Here is a 27,742-nt window from a genome sequence, read left to right as displayed (position 1 = left end):
AACCTCACACTGCTACCAAGACAGTGAGGTTGGTGTAGTGTTCCCCCCTCATACATAACGACCCATTCAAAATAACGACCCACCAACCGCTGACAACCATTATCTACCACATTAACCCCAATATATCAACCACATAACATGACCGTTACATCACATTAGCATATCAATCACATCACATAACCCTCCCCTTTCATACCATACATCCTAACACATAATATACCTGAAAACTCAAATGACAACCTTAAACTGTGCAGAGTATTAGTGTTATCCCGATTTAGTGACCTCATATAGCTTACCACTTATTAAATCAATGTTATTTTTCTCGTGTAACTTAACATACATCATTCATACACACACACACACACACACACACACACACACACACACACACACACACACACACACACACACATAAATACTCAATTATCAAAGAACATCAGTCATTTAAATATTCAGCCCCCCACGTCACCATACATCATACCTTGCTACCACATATCTCATAAGCTCCTACCTACCTCTCCTCCTAAAACACACTATATATTCCACTTAATAATACACCATAAATCAGACAAGTTACACACTGTACACACCAACCGTTACCATTCACCATACACCTTAACCATTGCCTCATCATTCACTATACCTTTCCTTCATTCATCCTACCCCATTACCTCACTATACCTTCCCTTCATTCATCCTACCCCATTACCTCACCATACCTTACTGTCATAACCACGAACCATTACTCACCATTCACCATACTTTGTCACCATACACCTTAACCATTGCCTCATCATTCACTATACCTTCCCTTCATTCATCCTACCCCATTACCTCACCATACCTTACTGTCATAACCACCAACCATTGTCATCATACACTATACCTCCCACCTTACTTCCTAACCATTGTCTCATCACTCACCATACCTTCCCACCATACTCAATAACACCATAACTTGACCCCAAAACACTATAATTACACCCACAACACCCCCCATACACACATTCACACCACACACACAACACATAATTCACAATACTTTGCCACCATACCATGTACCATAACACAATACCTGTCCACCATATATTAGTCACCGCCCCCCTCTACACACACACACACACACCACTAACCACCCCACTAAACACACCTGACAAATGACACCCTAACACCTGACACCCTTAATTAATCACCCCACACACACCTGCACACACCATCCTTACCTGTTTACGATAACGGGCATTTAAATCACTTTCCGCGGTAAGGCAGGAACGTCAGACCAAGACAGATTCCCGGGCCGGCCGCTAGAGGGCTGGGAACGCCGCTGGCACACACTATTAACCGCTGATTAATCGCTTGAACACACTACAGTAGTCACATACACACACACGCCCGCGGGGGAGGAGCACACGTAGACCCTCCTCACACTACAACCGCCGAAGCTACACTAAGCGGCCGCGGGAGCGAGTTGCCGAGTTCAGTCAGTGACGTTGCGAGCCCCGCCCCCTCATTCGACCCCGTTTGTCACCCCCTCCCTCACCCCTTGCGCCCCCTTCCCCCGGTATACAAACACCCCCCCCTGAGCTTAAGTACCGCACTCGCTTAAGTAATAACGCTGCAATCTTCAAAATGCGTTCCGCCCGGGCCTGTGCGATGCAGAGCTGGGGGTCGGGGTATCGGGGTCCGCTTGTAGGTGGTGGTGATCTGTCTGTCTACTCCGCCGCCCGTTGTGTCCCGGTGTCGAGAGCGTTTTGGCGCGCAGGGACGAGGTGGGATGTAGTGAGGAAAGGCTGGTGGGTGGGTGGGTGAGAGTGGGTGATTCTGCAGGTGTGTAGGTGGTAGGTACACACACACACACACACACACACACACACACACGTAGTCTTAGTTTATGTTGCCAGCTCGTAATTTGTTTAGTTAGGTAGTTGGGTAATTTGTCTTGGGCGCGAGCGAACACACACACACACACACACACACACACACACACACACACACACACACACACACACACACACACACACACACACACACACACACACACTCAAATCTTATAAAACGGTTAAAATAAAACAAAAAGAACATGATACGGCAAGTAGGATTAGGACGATGCAACATATGAACTGAAATAGCTACAAGAAGGGTTTGGATTCCATAAGAACACCGACAATAGGATAAGAAAAGATTACGACAGAATAAAGACATAGAACTTGTTTGCTAAGATTCGGCGGGTTAGGATAGCAGAATGTAGACTAGAATAAGATAGAAATAGAAAATATCCCTCACTGGACTTTTTCAAAACGAGTAAAATGTGATGCCAAAAGAGGTGGGTTAGGATGCATGGCAGACTATATAGGTAAAAAAAATAAGATAAAATAAGATAAAAATGCAAAATAAAACTAAAATAGAGAATATCAATCACTGGACTTCTTCAAAACGAGTACAAAACATGTTATGCCAAAAGAGGTGAGTTATGATGCATGGCAGACTATTTAGGTAAGAAATAAGTTAAAAATGTAAAATAAAACTCACTGTACTTCTTCAAAACGAGTGTAGGAGACTTTAAAAAATAGACCTGCCAGTGTACTAGTCTTTCATTCTTACTTCCCTGGACTATCTCACTTTAACGCCGGCAACAGCAAGAGGTCGTGAAGCGTGGACGGGGCAGGAGGCGAGATAAAATTAGAACCTTGCTACTGTTGCTGCTACTTCTGATGATATCGTTCCTCCCCTTAATATTAAAAAGGCTATGAGAGAGGGAGAGAAAAACAGATTGAGAGATGAAATTAGAACCTTTACCGGGGCATGGATGGATGACGCAAACACCAGACAGAGCTATGTGAATATAATGACTACTGTTACTACTGATAATGACGCAAGTTGTCCTCAGTTTAACAAGAAAAAGAGGTCATAAAAGGTCGACAGAGAACCAGGTGGAGAGATGAAATTAGAGCCTTTGCCGGAGGAGGATGGAAAAAAAAGTAGATAGTATATATGACTGGTACTGATAATGACGTATAAGTTTTCCACTCTGTATATCATTAAAAAAAAAAAAGTTATGAAAAGTGGAGAGAGCACCAGGTGGAGGGATGAAATTAGAGCCTTTGCCGGAGGTGGATGGAAAAAAAAGTAGATAGTATATATAATGTCTGATAATGACGTATAAGTTTTCCACTCTAACATTAAAAAAAGTTATGAAAAGTGGAGAGAACACCAAGTAGAGGGATGAAATTAGAACCTTTGCCGGAGGTGGATGGAATATATTACGCAGACAGCAGAGAAAGAAAAGTGGATATAATTACTAATACTTCAATGCTACTAATAATTCCCTTAGATCTCCGCCTTTCAACGTTAAGAAGAAGAGGCTGGAAGACAAGAAAGAGTCGTGTAGTGCGCTTTGAACCTAAATGAGTGTTCTGAAACGGCTGGAGAAGTGTTTTGATGCTCCTCTTTGGTCGTTAATCCTACTTCACTTGACTGTCTCTCTTCAACGCTTCCAAGAGGTCATGAAGGGGGGACTGAGAACCACGCGGAGAGATGAAATTATATCTTTTGCCAGAGCAGGATGAGGAAAACAGACATCAGACGGAGGGGAGCGGATATAATGGCTGATACTTCTACTACTGATAATTTCGTTAGTTTTCATCCCATAAACATTGAAAAGAGGTCATGGCGTGTGGACAGAGAACCAGGTGGAGAGATGAAATTATAACCTTTGCCAGAGCAGGAACACAGACACACTAACTTAACCCCCACTAACTCAACCCCCACTAACTCAACCCCCACTAACTCAACCCCCACTAACTTAACCCCCACTAACTCAACCCCTATTAACTTTACCCCCACTAACTCAACCCTCACTAAACTGGGAAACTCAGACATCAGAAGGAGAGAATTGGATATAATTGTTGATACTTCTACTACTGATAATTTTGTTAGTTTTCATCCCATAAACATTGAAAAGAGGTCATGGCGTGTGGACAGAGAGCCAGGTGGAGAGATGAAATTATAACCTTTGCCAGAGCAGAATGGGTCACACAGACATCAGACGGAGGCAGGGAAGGGAAGGGAAGGGAAAAAGAGAGAGAGAGAGAGAGAGAGAGAGAGAGAGAGAGAGAGAGAGAGAGAGAGAGAGAGAGAGAGAGAGAGAGAGAGAGAGAGAGAGAGAGAGAGAGAGAGAGAGAGAGAGAGAGAGAGAGAGAGAGAGAGAGAGAGAGAGAGAGAGAGAGAGAGACAGAGACAGAGACAGAGACAGAGAGAGAGAGAGAGAGAGAGAAGGGAACATAAGACAGGGAAGAGAGAGAGGGAAAGGGGAGAAGGAGAGGTAAGAAAATGCGAAGATAAATGAAGGTGAGTCAGGCGCGGGTAAATTACAGCAGGTAAGACTCAAGCGGCCCCCGAGACGCGTTCGTGGAGAGACCATTCCTTCAAGAGCACTGGATCCTTCCTTTAGGGTCCTGGATCCTTTAAGAGGCCGAGGAAGAGTGTCAGATCCTATGATGAACTCTTAGTGAGCTTCCCGCTGGGGCTTTTAGAAGAGGCGAGGAGGAATAAAGAGGAGGAAGTAGAGGAAAGGAAGGGGAGAGATGAGGAGGGAAGGAAAAGAGGGAATGGAGAGGAAAAAGGAGAGGAAAGCAATGAGGATGAGAAGGTAAGTAAAGAAGAATAGGGAAATAGGAGGAATAAAGAGGAATGGGGGAAGATGGAATAGAGAGAAAGGAGAGAAAGGTAGAAAGAAGAGAACAGGAAAGAAAAATAAGGGATAGGAGGAATGGAGAGAAAATAAGAAGGAAGGAAGTGAAGGAAGTAGGAAAAATGAGATTAAAAAAGGAAAGGAGACATGAGATAGAAGAAATGAAGGGAAAATGGGAAGGAGAGCAATGAAGGAGGAAGAGAACGAAGAAGAAAAGAAGAAAAGGAAAATGAGAGAGAAAGAAATCAAGGGAAAAATGAAAAGAAGGCAAAGATGACGGAAGAAAACGAAGAAGAAGAGGAGGAGAGGAAATTAAGAGAGAGAAGGAATGAAAATTTAAAAAGAAAGTCAAGCACAGAAAAAGGGAGGAAAAAGGAGGAAAAGAAGAGGAAAGGAAAACAAAAAAATGAAGAATGAAGAGAAAAAAGGAAATGAAGGGACAGATGTAGGAAGAGAAAAAGAAGAAGAGGAGGAAAGGAACGGAAAATATGAGAGAGAAGAAATGAAGAGGAAAAGACAAGTACAGAAAAAAGGAGGAAAAAGGAGAAAAAGAGGAGGAAAAAATGAAAGAGACCAGGACTGAAGAGGAAAAAGAGGAAATGAAAGCACAGGTGTAGGAAGAGAAAAAGAAGAAGTAGAGGAGGAAAGCAAAATAAAAGACAGGATGGGATTTTAGTAAAGACGCAGGAAAGTAAATAAGTAATAAAATGGAAATACGAGTAATATATTTAAGGGACTGAAAGGGAATGCCAGGGTGGGAGAGTAAGAGGAGGAGGAGGAGGAGGAGGAGGAGGTGCGGACATTTGAAAGAGGGAAAATGAGGGGAAGGAAGGGAGGCGTCGAGGAGTTGGGGGAAAAGATTTGAAGGAAGGAAAATGAGGAAAAAGAGAAGAAAAAGAAGAAGACGAAGAAGAAGAAGAAGAAGAAGAAGAAGAAGAAGAAGAAGAATAGCAGGTGTAAGGAATTTTTAAGTAGCAAACTCATAAAAAGGAGAGAATTGGGAAGGGGAGGAGGAGGAGGAGGAGGAGGAGGAGGTGCATCAGAGTGAGTCTTATGTGCCGAAGCGTGTGGGGGAATACTGATTGAGAGAGAGAGAGAGAGAGAGAGAGAGAGAGAGAGAGAGAGAGAGAGAGAGAGAGAGAGAGAGAGAGAGAGAGAGAGAGAGAGAGAGAGAGAATGATTTAAATCCTCAAGAGAATAAGTACCCAGCTCACAGATTTCACGGGAAGGCTCAGCACATCCGTTTGTTCAAAGTGGTTCTGAAATAGCCTCATTTCGACCCTCTGGCGGACACTTGCTCATATAAATCGCATGTCTCTTTGTAGAACTGCGATGTGTTACAGTAAAGGAGGCAGCGAAAGGGTAAAACAAAAGAAGAAACAGAAAACATCGTTGGCGCTGCTCCTGAGACTTAAAAAACAAAAGAAGAAACAGAAAACATCATTGGCGCCGCTCCTGAGACTTAAAAAACAAAAGAAGAAACAGAAAACATCATTGGCGCCGCTCCTGAGACTTAAAAAACAAAACAAGAAACTGAAAACCTCGTTGGCGCCGCTCCTGAGACTTAAAAACAAAACAAGAAACAGAAAACATCATTGGCGCCGCGCCTGAGATTTAAAAAACAAAACAAGAAACTGAAAACATCATCGGCGCTGCTCCTGAGACTTAAAAAACAAAACAAGAAACTGAAAACATCATCGGCGCCGCTCCTGAGACTTAAAAAACAAAACAAGAAACTGAAAACCTCGTCGGCGCCGCTCCTGAGACTTAAAAAACAAAACAAGAAACAGAAAACCTCGTTGGCGCCGCTCCTGAGACTTAAAAAACAAAACAAGAAACAGAAAACCTCGTTGGCGCCGCTCCTGAGACTTAAAAAACAAAAGAAGAAACAGAAAACCTCGTCGGCGCCGCTCCTGAGACTTAAAAAACAAAACAAGAAACAGAAAACATCGTCGGCGCCGCTCCTGAGACTTAAAAAACAAAACAAGAAACAGAAAACATCGTCGGCGCCGCTCCTGAGACTTAAAAAACAAAACAAGAAACTGAAAACATCGTCGGCGCCGCTCCTGAGACTTAAAAAACAGAACAAGAAACTGAAAACATCGTCGGCGCCGCTCCTGAGACTTAAAAACAAAACAAGAAACTGAAAACATCGTTGGCGCCGCTCCTGAGACTTAAAAACAAAACAAGAAACAGAAAACATCGTCGGCGCCGCTCCTGAGACTTAAAAAACAAAACAAGAAACAGAAAACATCGTCGGCGCCGCTCCTGAGACTTAAAAAACAAAACAAGAAACAGAAAACCTCGTCGGCGCCGCTCCTGAGACTTAAAAAACAAAACAAGAAACTGAAAACATCGTCGGCGCCGCTCCTGAGACTTAAAAAACAAAACAAGAAACTGAAAACATCGTTGGCGCCGCTCCTGAGACTTAAAAAACAAAACAAGAAACAGAAAACATCGTCGGCGCCGCTCCTGAGACTTAAAAAACAAAACAAGAAACAGAAAATCTCATTGGCGCCGCTCCTGAGACCAAAAAACAAGAGAAGAAACAGAAAACCGTCTGATACGCTGGTAATAAAATCATCATGAAGCTTTTTGAACGGTACAAAGCCAAGATATTTTTTGACATGAAGTTGTAAGAGAAGTGACCCAAGAGTTCATATCGATGCTCTTAATGAAGGGTGCTAATGTATTATAATCCAAATAGACAGACAGACAGACAGACAGAGAGACAGACACACAGACAGACACACAGACAGACAGAGAGACAGACAGACAGACAGACACAGACAGACAGACACACAGTACAAAGCCAAGATATTTTTTGACATGAAGTTTTAAGAGAAGTGACCCAAGAGTTCATATCGATGCTCTTAACGAAGGGTGCTAATGTGTTAAATCCAAATAGACAAACAGACAGACAGACAGACAGAGAGACAGAGAGACAGACAGACAGACAGACAGACAGACAGAAACACAGACAGACACAGACATCACGGAAAGAAGGAAAATATACGGAAAAAGAGGAAAATCTAGTTATTGGCTTTTCATGAAGGAGGAAGAGAAGGAGGAGGAGGAGGAGGAGGAGGAGGAGGAGGGCAAAATTAGTTCTAAAAAGTTAAACGATAGATGGCGGAAGTAACGAGAAACTTGTAGGAAAAACATGATGATCGATAAGATAATAATAATAAGAACATAAGAACATAAGAACGCAGGAGTCTGCAAGAGGCCGGTAGGCCTGTACGAGGCAGCTCCTTTGACCCTAAGCTCCCGTGTATCTAACCCAACCTAATATCGCTGTCCATGAATTTATCTAGTCTATTTTTGAATGTGACAATTGTATTGGCACTCACCACATGACTGCTAAGCCTATTCCACTCATCCACCACCCTATTAGTAAACCAATTTTTGCCTATGTCCCTGTTGAATCTGAATTTATCCAGTTTAAACCCGTTACTTCGTGTCCTACCCGGTTCTCTTACCAACAAAACCTTATGAATGTCTCCCTTATTAAAGCCCTTCATCCATTTATAAACCTCGATCATGTCTCCACGCACCCTTCGCCTTTCTAGAGAATGCAAGTTTAACTGTTTGAGTCTTTCCTCGTATGGCAAGTTTCTCAACCCCTGAATCATCTTAGTCATCCTCCTCTGCACCGATTCTAACATTTTGATATCCATTCTATAGTAGGGTGACCAGAACTGAACCGCATAGTCAAGATGAGGTCTAACTAATGCTAAATATAGTTTGAGGAAGACTTCGGGGCTTCTGTTGCTTACGCTCCTTGAAATAAATCCCAGTACCCTATTAGCTCGATTTCTAGCTTGAATGCATTGTGCCCTTGGACGGAGATCAGAGCTCACTAAGACCCCTAAATCCCTCTCGCACCCAGACCTACTTATGAGAGTGTCATTTAAGCAATAGTTATGTGAGGGGTTGTTCCTACCTACACTCAGAATACTGCACTTCCCTACATTGAACTCCATCTGCCATTTATCCGCCCAGTCATATAATCTGTTGAGTTCACCTTGGAGAATACTAGCGTCCTGATCCGACTCAATTACTCTACCGATCTTGGTATCATCTGCAAATTTACTAACATCACTACTAATTCCTGTGTCTAAGTCATTGATATAAATAATAAACAAAAGTGGACCTAATACCGAACCTTGTGGGACCCCACTCGTAACAATAATAATAATAATAATAATAATAATAATAATAATAATAATAATAATAACAATAAGGACGCTAATGTTTTTTTTTCTTAATCTTTCCACTTACATATAACACAAGAGTTGGACAAAGAGGAGGAGGAGGAGGAGGAGGAGGAGGAGGAAGAAGAGAAAAACTAAGTAAGAAAGCTTGACAGGACTGATGTGACGGAAGAAGGAAGGGAGAGAAGGGGAGGGGAGGAGGAGGAAGATGTAAGACGGAAGAGAGGAGGGAGGAGGAGGAAGCATAAAAAGAGGAGGAGGAGGAGGAGGAGGAAGAGAGAAGGAGGAAGACCACTTTTAATCAGTCTCAAATGTTCCCGCGTGACACCTGAGAGATGGAGAAACACCTGTCCCCGTGTGCGTGTGTGTGTGTGTGTGTGTGTGTGTGTGTGTGTGTGTGTGTGTGTGTGTGTGTGTGTGTGTGTGTGTGTGTGTGTGTGTGTGTGTGTTCGTAAATGAGATACCAGCGTTAATGTTATGTTTGGATGACCGCAAAATGAGGCAGCTCTCCATTAGTATATGCGTCCCTCTTCTTCCTCTTCCTCTTCCTCTCTCCCTTTCTTCTTCTTCCCTCTTTCTTTCGCTTCCTCTCTTCTTTTCCTCTCTTTCTCTTTCATTTCTCTTCCTCATCCTTTCTTTTTTCCCTCTTCCCTCTTCTTTTTCCCTTCCTTTCTTCGTCTTCACTTCCTCTTTTCCTCTTCCCTTCCTTTCTTACTCGTCCCTTCCTCTCTTTCTCTTCCTCTTCCTCTTCCATTCCTCTTCCTCATCCCTTCTTTTTCCCCTCTTCCCTTCTCCTTCCTCTTCCCTTCCTTTCTTCGCCTTCACTTCCTCTCTTCCTCTTCCTTTCCTCTCTTCCTCTTCCTTCCTCTGTTCCTCTTCCATTCTCCTCTTCCTCATTCTCATGTCTTCCCCTCCATTCTCCATCTCTTTCCTCCCCTCCTCCATCCACCCCCTGTGTGTGTGTGTGTGTGTGTGTGTGTGTGTGTGTGTGTGTGTGTGTGTGTGTGTGTGTGTGTGTGTGTGTGTGTGTGTGTGTGTGTGTGTAATTAAATAATCTCATGTGCGTATTTGTATTATAAGTGCAGACATGAAGGAAATTTATGTATAATATTCTCACAACCTGCAAATGTGTGTGTGTGTGTGTGTGTGTGTATGTACGTATGTATGTATGTATGTATGTATGTATGTATGTTCTATTAAAGTCATACTCTCTCTCCAAAAATAGAACCAGAAGGAGGAGGAGGAGGAGAAGGAGAAGGAAGAGGAAGAAGAAGAAGAAGAAGAAGAACAAAGGAGTAAGAGGGAAAGGAGTAGAAAAAGAGAGGAAGGAAGAGGAAGAGGAAGAATAGGAGCAGGGGAAGATGGAACAGGAGGAGGAGGAGGAGGAGGAAGAAGGATGGGATTAAGTGGAGGGAATCAGTGAGAGGGGAAGGGGTAGAGAAAAGAGGGGAGGGAAAAAGAGGGAAGGGGAGGAAAGGGGAGAGGGAAGTAGAAAGGAGGAGAGACACTTATAAAGGAAAGTAAGGAAAGAAATGAGGAAGAAGGAAAGGAAAAAGAAGAAAAAGAAGAGAGAGAAAAGAATGAAGAAACGGAATGCACAAAATGGAGAAAAAATAAAAAGAAGAATCGAGGAGGAAAAAAAAACAGACAGAGCAAACGAAGAGGAGGAGGAGGAGGAGGAGGAGGAGGAGGAGGAGGAGGATGCGTCTAGGTAGGTGATCACAGGTAATGTCGAAAAGTAATTGAACTGTCGGACGATTACGCACCCTCCCCCCTCCCCCTCCCTGCCCCCCTGCCCCCTCCCCATTGCTACGCCATTAACGCCTGCTGGTACGCGAAGGGGAGGGAAGGGGAGGGGAAGGAGGGAAAAGAAGGAGAGGACAGGAGGGGAAAATTCTGAACTAAAAAGCAGAATTGAAAAAGAAGTGAAGGAAAGAAAGAAGAAAATGAGAGAGGGGATGGAAAGGGAAGAGAGGGGAGGGGAAAAGGCAGGAGGAAAGGAAAGGTGAGGAGAGAGAGATGAGGAGAGAGGGAAGAGGGAGATGAAGTCAACGATATGGAACAGCGAAGGGCCAGAAAGAAAGGTACGGAGAAGAATGAGGGACGAAGGAAAACAAGGAAGAAAGGGGATGAATATGCAAGTAAGAGAGGGAATTGGGTGAAGGGGAATTGGGAAGTAAAGGACCAGAACTGCACTGCATAATCGAGATGAGGTCCAATCCATGGTGAATATAACTTGGGAATTATTTCATCGCGTCTATTGCTTACGGAAAGGGGAAAGAGGGGAGAGGAAAAGGCAGGAAGGAAAACGAAAGGAGAGGGAACAGTAGAAATGGGAGAGGATGATGTTATAGAGAAGGAACCAGAACTGCACTGCATAATCGAGATGGGGTCCAGTCGATGCTAAATATAACTCGAGAATTATTTCAGCGCGTCTATTTTTTTACAGGAAAGGAGACATTTCAAGGGCATAAAAAAAGAAAACAATTATGAAAAAAAAGCCCGCTACTTACTGCTCCTAAAAAAAGTGCAGAGGAGTTGCCGAAAGAGAGGTCATTGCTTACGGAAAGGGAAAAGTGGGGAGAGGAAAAGGCAGGAAAGAAAAGGAAAGGAGAGGGAACAGTAGAAATGGGAGAGGAAGATGTTATAGAAAAGGAACCAGAACTGCACTGCGTATTCGAGAGGAGGTCCAATCGATGCTGTATGAATATAACTCGAGAATCATTTCATCGCGTCTATTGCTTACGGAAAGGGGAAAGAGGGGAGAGGAAAAGGCAGGAAAGAAAAGGAAAGGAGAGGGAACAGTAGAAATGGGAGAGGGAGATGTTATAGAATAGGAACCAGAACTGCACTGCATAATCGAGATGAGGTCCAATCGATCCTAAATATAACTTGAGGATTATTTCATCGCGTTTATTGCCTACGCTCCTTGAAATGAAATCCGGGACCCTATTTGCGCGATCCTTAGCCTGAATGCACCCGTTCCTTGGCAGGGGATTAGAGCTCACTAAGACGCTTGAATCCCCCTCCCATCCAGACCTGCTTGAGGGAGGAGTGTCGTTTAAAGAATTATTGTGTGAGGGGTTATTTCTGCCCACATTCAGAACACTGCACTTCCCGACACTGAACGGGGGGAGGAGGAAAAAGGAAGGGAAGGGAAGGGAAGGGAAGGGAAGGGATGTGAAGAGAAGGGAAGGGAAGGAAGATGGAAGGAAGTGTTAATGTACGCTACAATCCTCCTCCTCCTCCTCCTCCTCCTCCCTCCAATCTCCATTCTCCTCCTCCTCCATTATCAGGAAATTCTTGGAGATGTGAATGACCCGGAGAATGGGACCGAGGACAAAGATGAGGAAAAGGAGAACAAGAGAAATGGAAAAATAATGAAGAAGAAAATAAAAGGAAAAAAATAAAGTAGAAAAATAAAGAAGGAAAATGAATGAAGAGGAGATGGAGGAAGGAAAAAAAGGATGAAGATGAAGATGAACAACAGCAGCAGCAACAACAACAACAACAACAACAACAACAACAACAACAACAACAACAACAACAACAACAAAATAAATAAATAAATAAATAAATATATAAATAAAATAAAAATAAATAATAATAAATAAAGAGAACCAGCGCATCATATTTTCTCTCTCCCTTCAACATTAAAATAAGAAGAAGAAAAAAAAGAAAAAGAAAACAAAAAAAGAACAAACAAACAAACAAACAAAAGGCAAGACAAAGCAAAAAGAGAATATAAAACGTGACTGTCCTTTCAGAGAGAGAAAAAAAAAAAAAACTCCGCATATATGTGTGTGTGTGTGTGTGTGTGTGTGTGTGTGTGTGTGTGTGTGTGTGTGTGTGTGTGTGTGTGTGTGCAATACCAAAGTCTACACGTTTGTTGACCTAAATGAAAAGAGGAGGAAGAATACGAGGATTGGGGAGGAGGAGGAGGAGGAGGAGGAGGAGGAGGAGGAGGAAGAACTAGACAACGAGGAGGAAATAAAGGAGAAGTAAGGAGAGAAAGAGAAGAAGAAAAGGACAAAGAAAAATTAAAAGAAGAGGAAGAATAAGAAAAGAAAGATAACGAAAAGAAAGAAAGAAAGAAAGATAGATAGAAAGAAAGAAAAACACAGGAAAGATTAAAAAGAACTAATTAAGGAGAGATAACAAAGGAGGAAGGAAAGCAAAATGAAGAAAAGATAAAAATAAAGAATAAAGAAGAAGAAGAAGAAATAGCAAACACGAGAAGAAGAAAAAGATAATAAAAAAAAAAACGAGAAACAAGCGCAAGAAAGCCGACCCCAAATGACTTCTAAGATCCAAACACAGCTGGGCCCGGACACACACACAAACACACACACACACACACACACACACACACACACACACACACACAGAAGCGCCCCCCCAAACCCACACACCCACCCACCCACCGACACACACACACACACACACACACACACACACACACACACACACACACAGAAGCCCCCTCCCCCTGGAAAATCAAAGAAAAAAACATCCTCTAGCCGTGCTTTAATCAAAACAAAAAGGGGAGAGAGAAAGGGGAGGAGGGGAGAGGGGAGGAAAGGGTGGGAGAGGGAGTAGGAGTGAGGGGAGGACGAGGAGAGGAGAGGGAGAGATGAGAGAAGGTAGAGGGGAGTGAGAGGGAGGGAGAGGGAGGGAGAGAGAAATAGGGGAGAGGGGGAAGTGAGGAAGAGAGAAGTGGAGGGAGGACTGAGAGATAAGGAAGAGAGAAAGAGGAAAAGGGGAAGAGAAACGGGAGGGAGAGAGAGAGGAGGAAGAAAAAAGAAAGATAGAAGAGAGAAAAAGAAAGAACTGAATCACAACCCAAAAATAACCTCCAGAAATGATCGTATTTTTTCACCCGTGGCCTTGACCTTTGACCTATGACCTCGGTTTTGTTTAGTGTGTTCAAGGTCAGGCCAATACACACGTACGAACAAATTTCATCAGTAGAAGTGTATAAAATGGTTCTTGAGCTTTAGTGATGAAAATAAAAATAAAAATAATAAAAAAAAGACAAAGTTGAAAATAATAATACTTCCGTTATTGTGTGTAGTGATAATAGTAGTAGTAGTAGTAGTAGTAGTAGTAGTAGTAGTAGTAGTAATAATACACACACACACACACACACACACACACACACACACACATAATAATACACACACACACACACACACACACAATAATAATAAAGAACAAGAACAAAAACAAGAAAAATAATTAGTATATATGAATGTTAAAAAGTCATACACACACACACACACACACACACACACACACACACACACACACACACACACAGAGCCACCTTAACCACCTCCACCTTCGCCTCCACCTCCACCTCCTCCTCCTCCTCCTCACCATTAGCATACATCACCATAAAGAAATGAGAAATAGAGAGAAAAAATCAGGAATAATAAAAAAACAAATAAATAAACAAAAACATTCCAATAAGAAGGTATATTTGTCATCTCCATCATCATTATTATTACTATTATCATTATTATTATTATTATTATCATTATTATTATCATCATTATATATTTATTTTCCATACTGCGCGTCCCTTCCTCTTTTATTTTCTGCTTTTCATAGGCAAAACAAAGTAACAATAGAATGGAGGGGCCCTGCCATCGACCGAGCCAGCTGGGGGGAAGGGGGAAGGGGGAGGAGAGGGGGGAAGGGGAAGAGGAGTATGGGGAGGAGTGAAGGGGAGGGGAGGAATTGGGTGAAGAAAGCTGGTTGTGGGTGGATGAAGGTGGTAATGGATCTGGAAGGGGAGAAGGAGGAGGAGGAGGAGGGGGAATGAATGGGGAAAAAGTGGAGGGAAGAAACTGGAGGAAAGAGGAAGAAAGTGAAATGGGGGAGGTTATGGGAGGAAGGAAGGGGGGAGGGCTGGGGAAGGGAAGGGGAGAGGGAAGAGATGGTGATTGTGGAGGTGAGATTCTATAGGGGAAGAGGGGAGGTGGAGGTGGAGGTGGTGGTGGTGGAAGCGTGTGAAGTAGGAGGGGAGAAGAGAATGATGTGGTGGTGATGATGATGGGAACTTGGTGTCGAAGGGAAAGTTATGGTGGTGATGGTGATGAAGGTGGTGGTGGTGGTGGTGGTGGGGTTGAAAGTGGAGGTGGGGGAGGTGGGGAGCAGTGGGATGGTGTTAAAAAAGTGGTAATGAGGTGGAGGAGATGTTGGTGTTGATAGTGGAAGAGAAGGTGGAGGTGAAGTGGAGAATAGGAGATGAGGGAGATGGAGGTGGAGGTGGAGATGAGGGGAAGATGAGCGAGATGACAAGGTGGAGATTGAGAATGGTGGAAGCGGAGAAGGAGGAAGAAGAGGAGGAGGTGGATATGATAGAGAAGAAATGGGGAGGAAGAGAAAATAAAGATGATGGGAATGATGGAAATAGAATAGACAAAAAAGGGGGAGATGAAGAAAAGGGAATAAAGCGTAAGAAGCAGAATGATGGAAAAGAAGATGGGCGTAACGTAGAAGGGGAGGAAGATACGAAGGGGAACAAGGGAACGAAGGGTGGCAGAGTTAGGGGAAGAAAGATTGGTGGAGGAAGGGGAAGGAAGGGAAGAGAAGGGAAGCGAAGGAAAGGAAGGGAAGGGAGGGAAGGGAAGGAAAGAAGTAGGAAGGGAGAATCTGAGCTAATGAGGGAGAAGGGGAAGGAAGGGAAGATAAAGGAGGAGGAGGAAGGGGAGAAAGGGAAGTTAGAGAAAAGAAGGAGAGAAGTAGTAGTAGAAGTAGTAGTAGTAGTAGTAGTAGTAGTAGTAGTAGTATATGTCCCCCCCTCCTCCTCCTCCTTCCCCTCATCACCATCATCATCACCATCAGCGTCATCATCACCATTCTCGGTGGAATGGAGAAAAAGTTTGGGAGTAATATTGCTAATCTGACATCAGGAGGAGGAGGAGGAGGAGGTGGTAGAGGAGGGGGAATAAGGGGGAGGAGGAGGAAGAATCTATGTGTGTGTATATGTGTGTGTGTGTGTGTGTGTGTGTGTGTGTGTGTGTGTGTGCTTACCAACGCCCTCCTAGATACGAGACCTAGGGGACACACTCTCTCTCTCTCTCTCTCTCTCTCTCTCTCTCTCTCTACCACCCACACACATACACACACACACACACACACACACACACACAGCCAAGTTGAGTGCTGCCATAATACGGTCTAAGGAATATTTTCAAGAATGGAGGAGGAGGAGGAGGAGAAGGAGAAGGAGAAGGAGCGGGGGGGAGGAGGAGGAGTTGACAGAAGAAGTAATGGAAGGAGCAGAAGGAGGCCTAAAAGTCATATATTTTACTGAAGGAGGAGGAGGAGGAGGAGGAAAGGAAGGAGGAGGAGGAGGAGGCGGTAATGCGTCATCCTTAGTACGGTTAAGAAGCGGCCTTTGTAATCCCATTTTCTTCGTTGAATTCAGAAAAGTTTAGCCTCGTCTCCGCCGCAAAGGGGAGGAAAGAAAACGGGAAACTGCGTGGCTCTCCTCACTACACACACACACACACACACACACACACACACACACACACACACACACACACACACCAATATAAGCTAATGTTAAGTTAATAAAGATATAATCAAGTTAGTTAAGTTAATAATGAAAGTTCCCTCACAATAGTACTAATAATATATAAAGATAAACACACACACACACACACACACACACACACACACACACACACACGCACGCACGCACTGGAGTTTCGTGGTACAATGGTTAGCAAACTCGCTCTACAAAAAAGAGGTCCTTGGGTTCGGTTCCCATGCGGAGTGGAGACGGATTGGCAGCATCCTTACACCTGTGCCCGCGTCCAGCCAGCAGTGAATGTGTGTGTGTGTGTGTGTGTGTGTGATTCTTAATCCAGGAAGAAATAAGTGGGTGAATTACACACACACACACACACACACACACACACACACACACACACACACACACACACACACACACACACACACACACAAGGGGCACAGTTCACACACTTCATTCTAAGATAAAAAAAATTGTACCCATGCTAAAACCCACTTAAAAAAATAAAAACCAAAAAATGCAAAGAAAATACAGCAGTACACCCCCTCAACCCCCCTTCCGCCCCCCTGCCCTCCACACACACATAACACAGAGTAGCAACAGCGCTATCGACCCAGGCAGCGGCAACCCAGCGAGCGAATCCATTTTCTTTCTCCCCGCGGCGCCTCCAGAGAAAACGCTCCTGCACCATTTTTGCGGCGGAAACTCAACCATTGTATCATTTCACCGCACAAAGCTGACTAAGGGAAACTGCATGTTTTTTTGTGTGTGTGAAAGTCGATTATATGGTGTCGATCTTTTACTTTCTCTTCTAAGGGGTTTACTACTACTACTACTACTACTACTACTACTACTACTACTACTTCTTCTACTCCTCCTCCTTATTCTTTTTTTACGTAAATGGCATAAACTGAACACAAGTTAAATCATCTACCAAAGTACTGCATTATGTCCATTATTTCATTCTTATTTCCAACGTATTTACCGTATTTCAGAGTCAGGGAGTTTCGCCACGGCCATAAACTACAGATGAATCCAACTTGCAAATGAGGTTAAACCGAGAGAATTTAAAACACATTGGAATTCTGGGGTCTGCGTGGTGGGGCATTGGTCTATAGGGGTCACTGCGTCAAACCGTGGCGATGCAGTTCGAACCCCAGTGATAATTAACATTCGATCTTAAGAAACAACCCTTAAAATAGCGACAGTACTTCATGAGCAAGGGAGGGATGTGGGAGTGGAGAATGAGACAGAGGGAAAGAAGGAAGATAAAGGGAGGAGGAAGAAAGGGGGAAAGAAGAAAGAGATAGAAGAGAGGAAAGGAAGGAAGGTGAGGTGGAAGAAACCGAAGGAAAAAGATGAATTAAGGAAGAAAGAAAGATTGGGGAAGAAGGTGGAGAAAGGACTGAAGGAAAAGGGAAGGAAGGAAAAAGAAAGAAAGAGGGAAGGAAGGAAAAATAATAGGGAGGGAGGCAAGAAAGGAGGGAGAGAAGTGAAAGAAAGGTAGAGAAAGGGGAGAAATGAAGAAAGGATGGAAATACAGAAAAAAAATCAAGAGGAAAGGAAATTCTGGTTTTATTAATGTTCCCCCTCTCTCTCTCTCTCTCTCTCTCTCTCTCTCTCTCTTAAGAAGGAAAGGCTGTCAAGAGGAAAAAGAGGATCGAAAGGCTAAGTTCTGTTAATGTAATACGCTTTAGATGAATTCCATATGCTAAGTAGAGTGAACTGAGACGATAGAAGACGTACTGACTTTTAAAGGGATACTGAACACTTTACATAATTCCCTCTCAGAAGGCGGAAAGGGCGGGGAAAAAGACAGCCCCCGCCTTTCCTTTTTCCTTCACGCTGTATGTATTAATCAGACGTTGAGAAAAAGGAATATATTGAGGTCATTTGAAAAGTAGTAGCAGTAGTAGTGGTGGTTTTTGTAGTAGTAGTAGTAGTAGTAGTAGTAGTAGTAGTAGTATATAGTTATAGTTTTCCCCCTTATTCTTCCTTTTCTTCCCCTTCTTTTTCTTCATTCAATCCTCCCTTCTCTTTTCTTCTCCTCTTCGCTATCCCTCATTTTATCAAGTATTTTTCTTCTTCCATCTCATTCATCCTCTTTTTCTTTTTCCCTCACTATTTATTTTCCTCTTTTCCTCCTACCCCCTTTCCTTTTTTTCTCTTTTCTCTCCACTCTTTTTCTTTCCTTTCACTTTATCTACCTTCTCCTCCACTTCCCTTTCTTCCCTCCCTGTTATTTTTTCTTCCTTTCCTCTTTCCTTTCCTTCCTCCCTCCCGATTCTTCTTTCTTCCTTCTCTCCCTCCTGTCTCTTCTTCCCTTCCTTTTTCTTCCATTTTTCTTTCTTTCCCAAAATTTTCTTCCTCTTCTTTCCTCTCTTCTTCCTTTTACCCTATTTCTTCTCTCCTTCCTTTTTCTTCCTTTTTTCTTTCTTTCCCCAAATTGTCTTCCACTCCTCTTCTTTTCTTCCCTTTATCTCTTTTCACTATCTTTTCTTCCGCCAAATCCTCTCCCCCTCCCTCCCTTCCTCCCTCCTTTCTTCATGTCGTCATCAGCCAGGTTGGAGAGGCAAGGTGGGAGGAAAAACACCTTACCTGGAGAACACCTGTAAAACTCACCTTGATTGCCTCTTCGTCCTGTCCTCGGCGCCTCCTGCTGTGTGTGTGTGTGTGTGTGTGTGTGTGTGTGTGTGTGTAGCGAAAAATAATAAGAAAAATAAAAGATGTGTAAAGTAAAAAATGAAGAAAGAGTAAAGATGAAAATAAAAAAAGAAGAAAAGTATGTGTCTGTGATAAAAAGAAGAAAATGTAAACGTGTGTAATAAAAAGGAAGAAAAATAAAATGCGTGTTATAAGAAAAGAAGAAAAAGAAAATATGTGTGTGGAATTGTGTTTGTTTGTTTGTTTGTGTGTTTTTGTACTCACCTGTAAGTCGTTTTTCAGCCGCACAGACATGAAAAAAAACACAGAAAATACATGTTAGTAAGATACCAAATAACACACACACACACACACACACACACACACACACACACACACACACACACACACACACACACACACACACACACACACACACACACACACACACACACACACCTGAGCTCCTTTACATACCTAATTTACCTGCCCCCCGTGACTACACCCAACCTTCCCTGACCTGACCTGACCTGACCTACCCTCACCTACCTACTCTTGACCTTCACGCCCTTCCCTTCCCTTCCTTCTTTCACTTTCTTCTCTCCTTCTTTCATTTCTTTGTCTTCTTTTTCTTTCCGTCTTTCAAATCTTTCTTCTTCCCTTTCTTCCTTCTCTACTTCCTTTCTTTTTCATTAGTCTTTTTTTCTTTCTTCTTTCCTTTCTTTCTGTTCTTTCTTTCTTCGTTCTTTCCATTTTCTCCCCTTCATCCTTTTTTTCCCTTCCTTATGTAATTCCTTCCTTCCTTTTTCCTTTATTAATTCCTTTCTTCCTTCTTTCCTTTCTTCCTTCTTTACTTATTTAATTTTTCTCTTACTTCCTCATTATCTCCCTTCCCTTAACATTCCATTCTCCCTTCTATTTTCTCCCTTTTCACTCCACTCTTTCTAATTTAACGAAACGACTGAACAAGTGAATGAATGAACGGACTCACTAATTCACCAACTCCCTGATGGGCTGAATAACCAACCCACTAATTGAATAAGCACACACCGTGATGGAGTGATCGTCTTCACACGCTCACGCACTGAATAATCGACAAGGTATTTACATGCGCGCTGGATACCCTGAACACCTGACCGCCTGACTCACGGACTGGCATGTGACTGTAGGACGGATGCTGGAGGGTCTGACTGGCTGTATATCTGTAACTGTTGACATGGTTAACTGACACTGGATAGAATGAGCGACTATCTTTTAAACTGGACTTGACTGAACGAAGGTTGATTATAGGTCTGAGTGACGTTCTAACAGGTGATATGACTGGATCCCGGTATTAGACTGGATGAATGATTGATGAACTGGCTTGTGACTGGACGAAGGATGATTGAGGGTTTGGGTGACTGTTTTAACTGGTGACTTGACTGAATCTGATGCTGGACTGACTTGAGACTGACTGACGGACTGGCTTGTGACTGTACGAGGGATTTGAGGGTCTGACTGTTTTAATTGGTGACATGACTGACTCTGACGCTGGACTGACTGAAGGAGTGAGTGATAAACTGGACTGGACTGGACTGTAGGACGGATCATTGAGGGTCTCAGTGACTGTATTTAACTGTTGGCGCGACTGATTTTGACTCTGGACTGACTGGAAGATTAACTGATGAACTGGCATTGACTGTAAGACTGGGCGAATGACTAAGGGTCTATCTCACTCTTCTAACTGAGTCCTAACTTTTCTTAACTGTGAGACTGGAAAGTTGGCAAAAGAAGGCGCACTAACTGTCTCTAACTGGCAACATATTTCTATTAACTGGGAGACTGGGAAATTGACAGAAAAAAGGCCCATTAACTTTCTCTAACTGGTATCTTTTCAACTGACGATCCGGGACTGACTGTAACTGGGAACTAGGAAATGACACAAAACTTAAAGACACACACACTTTACATAGATATCAGACTGGGGGATAAAATAGACTGCGGGTTTGGACGTGAGCCAGACTGGGGAAAAGTGAATGGCTTTAAACTCGAGATACGCAACTTCCGCGAGAGAGAGAGAGAGAGAGAGAAAGAGAGGGAGCGAGAGAAAGGCAAACACGAGGGCAGAGACAGAAAGGATCGACAGAGTAACGGAAGGATTGGACACAGTATAGGGGATCAAATAGGATACGGGAGGATAAAAGCGAAATACTGCAATCAAAGGGAGGCGGCTGATACAAGGGAGACACAAACAAACTAACAAACAGGGAGGCTGCGAGGTTAAAGGGAAGAACAGAGGGATGCAGACGAAGGGCACAGATTAAAGGGTAAAGGGTGATGATAAGGGGCTGCTAAGGGCTAGATAAGGGGTGAATGATTAAGGAAATATACGGAGAAGCTGAGATCAGTGAGTTAAACAGGGCTAAGGCTGTTGGGGGCTAGGTAGGAGGTGGGGGCTAAAGAGGGCTAAGAGACGAGAAGGGGCTGCTGTGGGCTAGGTAGGACGTGGGTGGCTGGAGGAGTCTAATAGGTGAGTAAGGTCTGCTGGGGGCTAGGCAGGTGGTGGGGGGCTGAAAGGGTCTACTCCGTACTGAAATAAGGCAAGGTGAGAAGGTACCGCTGGGGGCTAGGTGTCTTTGAAGGGTCTAATATCTACTGAAATCAAGCTCGTGGGAATGCTACGTGAGAAAGGTCTACTGGGGGCTGGGTAGGAGGGGCTGGAGGGGTCTAAGAGGTAAGAAGGCACCGCTGGAGAATGGGTACTGGTCGGGGTCTGGAGGGGTCTACTCTGTGGCGTGAACTCGCTCGGTACTTCCCGTGGGGCGCTCACCTTTAAGAGACTGACCTTGCATACGGCGGTGGGGGTGGCGGGGGCTGCGAGCTGTTATCGGCCAGCCAGCCCCCCTCACCCTCGCCCGACCTCCACCCACGCATATCCCTTCGTCAGTCCGTCAGTACGTAGTTAGCAAGTCAGTCGGGCTATAAGTTTACCTGTATCTAGTTAGGCAGGTAATCAATCGTCTAGACCAGTCAGTTAGGTGGTCCCAATGCCAGTCAGTCGGTTGATCAGTCAGTCCATCAGTCATGTCAGGCAGTTACAATCAGAACAAGTCAGCCACTATACTAGCCAATCAGATAATGAACCCTTTAGTTAGTCAGGGAGTAAGTCAGTCATGCGTAAGTCATCATTCAGTCAGTCGCTCAGTCAACCAGTTAGTCAGCTAGTTTATCTATCACTCGGCTAGCCAGTCAGTCAATTAACCAACCAGCTAGTTAATCAGTCAATCAGTCAGTAAGCCATTCACTCCGCCAGTCAGTCACTCAGCCTACCATCCTGCCAGTCAGTTAGTCAGTCAATCAGTCATTCCGCCAGTCCGTCACTATATCAACCAATCCATCAGTCAAGAAATCAGTCAGTCCATCAATCCTTCATTCAGTCAATCAGTCAGTCAGTTCATCAACCAGTCCGTCAGTCAGCAAGTCAGTTAGTTCGTCAGTCAGTCAGTCGGTCACTAAGTCAGAGTCTTTCAGCCACTCATCCAGTCAGTCAGTCAGTCCATCAGTCAGTCAGTCAGCGGCCACCAGTGTAGTGACCCTCAGAGCGCGTGTCACAGGGTACAGTCATCCGTCCGGGCGAATGTTTTAGACTTTCATCGAGGTCGTGACAGCTTGCGAGTGTTACCGTAATGAAGAGTCCGTCCGGAGACCCGCTCATCACAGGGACACGAACACCGACCCGCCTATTACCCGTATACCCACCCACCTACCTATGTCTGTCCCGCCCTACCGTGCTACCCCCTACCTATGTATACCCTACCTACCTACCTTTTTGTTCCCCTATGTATACAAACCTACCTATTCTTTTTTTTTCTTTTTTTTTACAGCAAAGGAGACGGCTCAAGGGCAACAAAAATAGTGCAGGGGGAAAAAAAAAGCCCGCTACTCACTGCTTCCATTTTCACTTTCATATTCACTATCTATCTACCTCTACTCTCTATTCAACTTTTCTATCCACTTACCTAACTATCTTCATCTACTCTCTCATCCACCTCACTGTCTATCCACCTGTCCATCTTCATCCAATCGCATCCACCTTATATTCATCTATCTAACCATCTTCATCTACTCTCTCATCCACCTCATTGTCTATCCACCTATCCATCTTCATCCAATCTCATCCACCTAATATTCACCTATCTAACCATCTTCATCTACTCTCTCATCTACCTCACTGTCTATCCATCTATCCATCTTCATCCAGCCTCATCCACCTTATCATATTCATCTACCTAACCATCTTCATCCACCCTCTCATCCACCTATGAAGCAAGTCACTCATCCACTCATCCACCTAACCTAATACTTACTCTCCTTTTTTTTTTAACTCTAAACGTACTTACTCACCTACTGTTACGTCGTTTACTCATCCACTCACTCACTCATTCACTCACGCACTCACTCACTCACACACGCATACTATTCCTCCTTTTTCCAATTCACTCATTCACTCTTCCCCCTTTCCCCCTCCTGCCCCCTCCCCCCCTACCTGCACCCTCATTGCGCCCAGTCTCATTAGGAGGTAGACAGGTAGACAGGGCAGGTGAGGCTCTACCTGCACTTAGCCAACAGGTGTAATGGAGCTCTCTAATGGGACTGACGTGAACCAGGTAAGGAGGAGAGGAAATGAGAGAGGGGAAAGAGGAAGAGAGGAGAGAAGAGAGGAGAGGAGAGGAAAGGGAGGAGGATAAGGGTAGAGTGAAAGAAGAGAGGGATGGAAAGAGGAGTGAGAAAGAGGAAGGAGGAGAACAGGATGAAAATGGAATAGAAAGTAAATGAAAAGAGGAAGAGAAGTGTGGATGCATGGTGGAAGAAAAGAGGAGAAAAGAAGAGAGTGGAGGAAATGAGGGAGTGAAGAAAAGAAAATGGAAGAAAAAAGGGAGAGAGTGGATGGAGGAGGGAAGAAGAAGGGAAGGGAAGAAGAGGGAGAGAAAGGAGAAGACACTATGGAAGAAGATAGGAAAAAGAGAGAAAAAGAAATAGGAAGAGGAAGAAAATAGAAGAGGGTGAAAAAGGAAGAGGGAGAGAGACGATAGATAGTGAAGATAAGCGATAGATAGTGAGGAAGGTGACAGGGAGATGATATAATGATGATGGTGGTGAGGATAATGACGAGGCTTTTACTGCTTCCGTGATACGATGAGAAGAAAATGGAGTATGGAATAATGATTACGCTGATGATGACGATGATGATGATGATGATGAGGAGGAGGAGGAGGAAGGAGAAGAAGCAACAGAAGAAGAAGTGGACGAGGACGATAGTAATGACAAATAACAACAACAACTACTACTACTACTACTACAACTACTACTACTACTACCACTACTACTTACTATCTAAAAACAACAGTGAAATAAAAGCCCATTTTCTCTTTTGTTTTGTATTAATTTCCCGTTTTCTGTTGACCCGTCCGAGGCAATTTGAATCCATGACTTCGCTAATTTCTACGCTAATGATTGCAATGAGAGAGAGAGAGAGAGAGAGAGAGAGAGAGAGAGAGAGAGAGAGAGAGAGAGAGAGAGAGAGAGAGAGAGAGAGAGAGAGAGAGAGAGAGAGAGAGAGAGAGAGAGAGAGAGAGAGAGAGAGAGGAGTAGCGCTTTCAAAATATCGGCTAAATTTTTTTCTTTTTTTTTTCTTTCTTGTTGACGCAAAGATGGGGATGGAAAGGGCCGTGGATGTTGATGGGTTTTGTGCAGTGATGAAGGGATGGACTTTGCCTCTTTTTTTCTTTCTTTAATGAGAGAAAAAAAAATAGTTAATCCCTTTTGTTCTCTTTTTTTAACCATTATTTTCTTTCTTTGCAAATTCTAACTCGATCTGAATTCTGTGTTTTTTTTCTGTTTATGTCTGTCTTTTTTTCTTTTTTTCTTTCATTTTTCTCTTTTTTTTTGTTTATTGATTCATTTATTTCACTTAATCCTTTTTTTTCTCTTATTTCATCATTATTTTCTTTCTTTGCAAATTCTATCTCGATCTGTATTCTGTGTTTTTTTCTGTTTTTGTCTGTCTTTTTTCTTTGTTTCTTTCATTTTTCTCTTTTTTTTATTTATTGATTCATTTATTTCGCTTAATCGTTTTTTTTCTCTTATTTTCATCATTATTTTCTTTCTTTGCAAATTCTAACTCAATCTGTATTCTGTGTTTTTTTTCTGTTTGTCTGTTTTCTTTGTTTCCTTCATTTCCCTCTTTTTTTTCCTATATTTATTCCTTTATTCCTTCCTTCCTCTCTTCCTTTCTTTCTTCTTTCTTACTTATTTATTTGTTTTTCTTTCTCCTTCCTTTTCTTTCTTTCTTTCTTTCTCTCTTTCATTCTTCCATTCTGTAGCTATTCCTCTTTCATCTTTCTTAGTCTACTATCTTATCAATACTCTCTCTCTCCTGCCAGTCACCATCCTCTTCACTATCATTTACCAAAGAAGAGAGAGCAGGTGCACTTCAGTTAATCATTTTAGAGAGAGAGAGAGAGAGAGAGAGAGAGAGAGAGAGAGAGAGAGAGAGAGAGAGAGAGAGAGAGAGAGAGAGAGAGAGAGAGAGAGAGAGAGAGAGAGAGAGAGAGAGAGAGAGAGAGAGAGAGAGAGAGAGAGAGAGAGAGAGAGAGAGAGAGAGAGAGAGAGAGAGAGAGAGAGAGAGAGAGAGAGGGAGAGAGAGTGAGTTAATATCGAAAGGATAGAAGTCTGGCGAAGAGGAGGAAAGACAAAGTTAGAGAGAGAAAAAAAAGAGAGGAAGAAAGGAAGAAAAGAAAGAAAGAAAGAATGAAAATTGGAAGGAAGAAGAAAAATGAAAAAGAAAAAATAGAGAAAAAGAAATATAAATGAAAATCATGAAAAAGGAAGAAAAAAGAAGAAAGGAAGGAAGGAAAAGAAGGAAAAGAAGAAGAAAACAAAGGAATTAAGGAAGAGAAGAAAAAGGAAGGAAAAGAAACTAATATAAGAAGAAACACGAAAAAAAAAAAAGATGAAAGAAAAAAATGGAAAAAAAGAGAAAAGGAAAGAAAGAAAGAAGGAAGGAAGGAAGAAAGGAAGAAGAAACCAACCAACCAACCAACAGACAGACAGACACAGACAGACAGGCAGACAGACACAGACAGACAGGCAGACAGACAGACACACAGAAAGGCAAACACGCAATGATGCAGTGTCTATAAAAGAGAGAGAAAGAGAGAGAAAGAGAGAGAGAAAATGAGAGGGGCGCTTTCTGATTGCATATGTGTGTGTGTGTGTGTGTGTGTGTGTGTGTGTGTGTTAATTACTGTGGAGGGCTGGATGTGTAAGAGGAGAAGGAGGAGAAGGAGGTGGTGATAGTGGTGATAGTGGTTATGGTGGTGGTGGTGATGATTGTGGTTGCAGTGACGAAGATGTGATGAAGATGATGGTAGTGACGAAAGTAATAATGGTGGTGATAGTGGTGATGGTGGTGGTGGTGATGATGGTGCCGGAGGTGTTGCATTGTCTATCCCTTAATTACCTGTCCTTTACCTGTGCGAGTGGAGATGATGATGGTGGTGATGATGATGATGGTGGTGGTAGTGGTGGCGGTGGTGGTGGTGGTGATGGTGCTAGTAATTAACGCCATAAAGCCATAACGGTTCATACATAAGCTAAAGATATCTGCAAATCGCTCATTTCTTAATCATCTGGACATATGGACATGTTAGGAGGAATTACTGAAGACAGGAGTGGAATTAAGAGGGAAAAGAAGAAGACGCAGTTTGAGATGGAAATGGAAGAAAGAAGGAAGAGAGAAAAACAGAAAAGGTGATAGGGAGTGCACTGAAAAAAAGAGTGAATAGAATAAAACAAAAGAAATAGAAATGGAAGGAAGAAGGAAGAGAAGAGAATGGAATAGATGATAGGAACTACACTGAAAAAAAAGGAAAAAGAGTAAAACAGAAAAAAATAGAAATGGAAGAAAGAAGGAAGAGAAGAGAATGGAATAGATGATAGGAACTACACTGAAAAAAAAGGAAAAAGAGTAAAACAGAAGAAGAAATAGAAATGGAAGGAGGAAGGAAGAGAAGAGAATGGAATAGAAGATAGGAACTACACTGAAAAAAAAGGAAAATGAGTAAAACAGAAAAAAATAGAAATGGAAGAAAGAAGGAGGAGAAGAAAACAGAACAGATGATGGAGATTGCACTAAAAAAGACCTCGAGGGAAAGGGCATGAAGGAAGGTGACATACAAGTACCATCAATGCACATCTTTTCCAACAGTTAAAAAATCATGTTATATTAGGTTCCTACGTCTTGTGCCCCGTCTCTGTTCAATACTGCAGCGCCACACCACAACCCGGGCAGCGGCGGTGGCGTGGCGGGGTGTAAAATTAATGTTCAGTGAAAATTTAGCACCGCCCGCCGCCCCATCCTGTACATGGCGCGCGATGGCCGGCACAGAACGCGGGGCGGCTGGAGGATGGACCGTTGAGGAGGAACAGACCGTTTTGGCTATCAGTATGCAATGGGGACGCTCCACCCTTTGTTATCATTGTAGGAAGGTAGGTAAGTAAGGTAGATATAGGAAGTTAGGTAAATAGGAAAGCTGGGTAGTTATGTAGGTAGATAGGAAGGAAGGTATAGATAAACATAATAATAATAATAATAATAATAAT

The 27,742-nt window shown here is 43.1% G+C and overlaps 2 protein-coding genes across 2 annotated transcripts in view; both read right to left on the bottom strand.

The window, feature by feature from the left end:
- LOC126981392 (serine/arginine repetitive matrix protein 1-like) overlaps positions 1–2,559 on the bottom strand; it is a 189,959-nt gene extending 187,400 nt beyond the window's left edge. Inside the window, exon 1 of the mRNA XM_050832410.1 lies at positions 1,224–2,559. The gene's annotated coding sequence lies outside the window, so the exon portion shown is untranslated. The remainder of the gene's footprint in view (positions 1–1,223) is intronic.
- Positions 1–27,742, bottom strand: part of LOC126981391 (uncharacterized) — a 164,685-nt gene that overhangs the window by 73,107 nt on the left and 63,836 nt on the right. The window lies entirely within an intron of this gene.

Source organism: Eriocheir sinensis, chromosome 48 (assembly GCF_024679095.1).
Source record: "Eriocheir sinensis breed Jianghai 21 chromosome 48, ASM2467909v1, whole genome shotgun sequence".
Taxonomy (NCBI): Eukaryota; Metazoa; Arthropoda; class Malacostraca; order Decapoda; family Varunidae; genus Eriocheir; species Eriocheir sinensis.
This window is presented reverse-complemented; position numbering and strand designations above follow the sequence as displayed.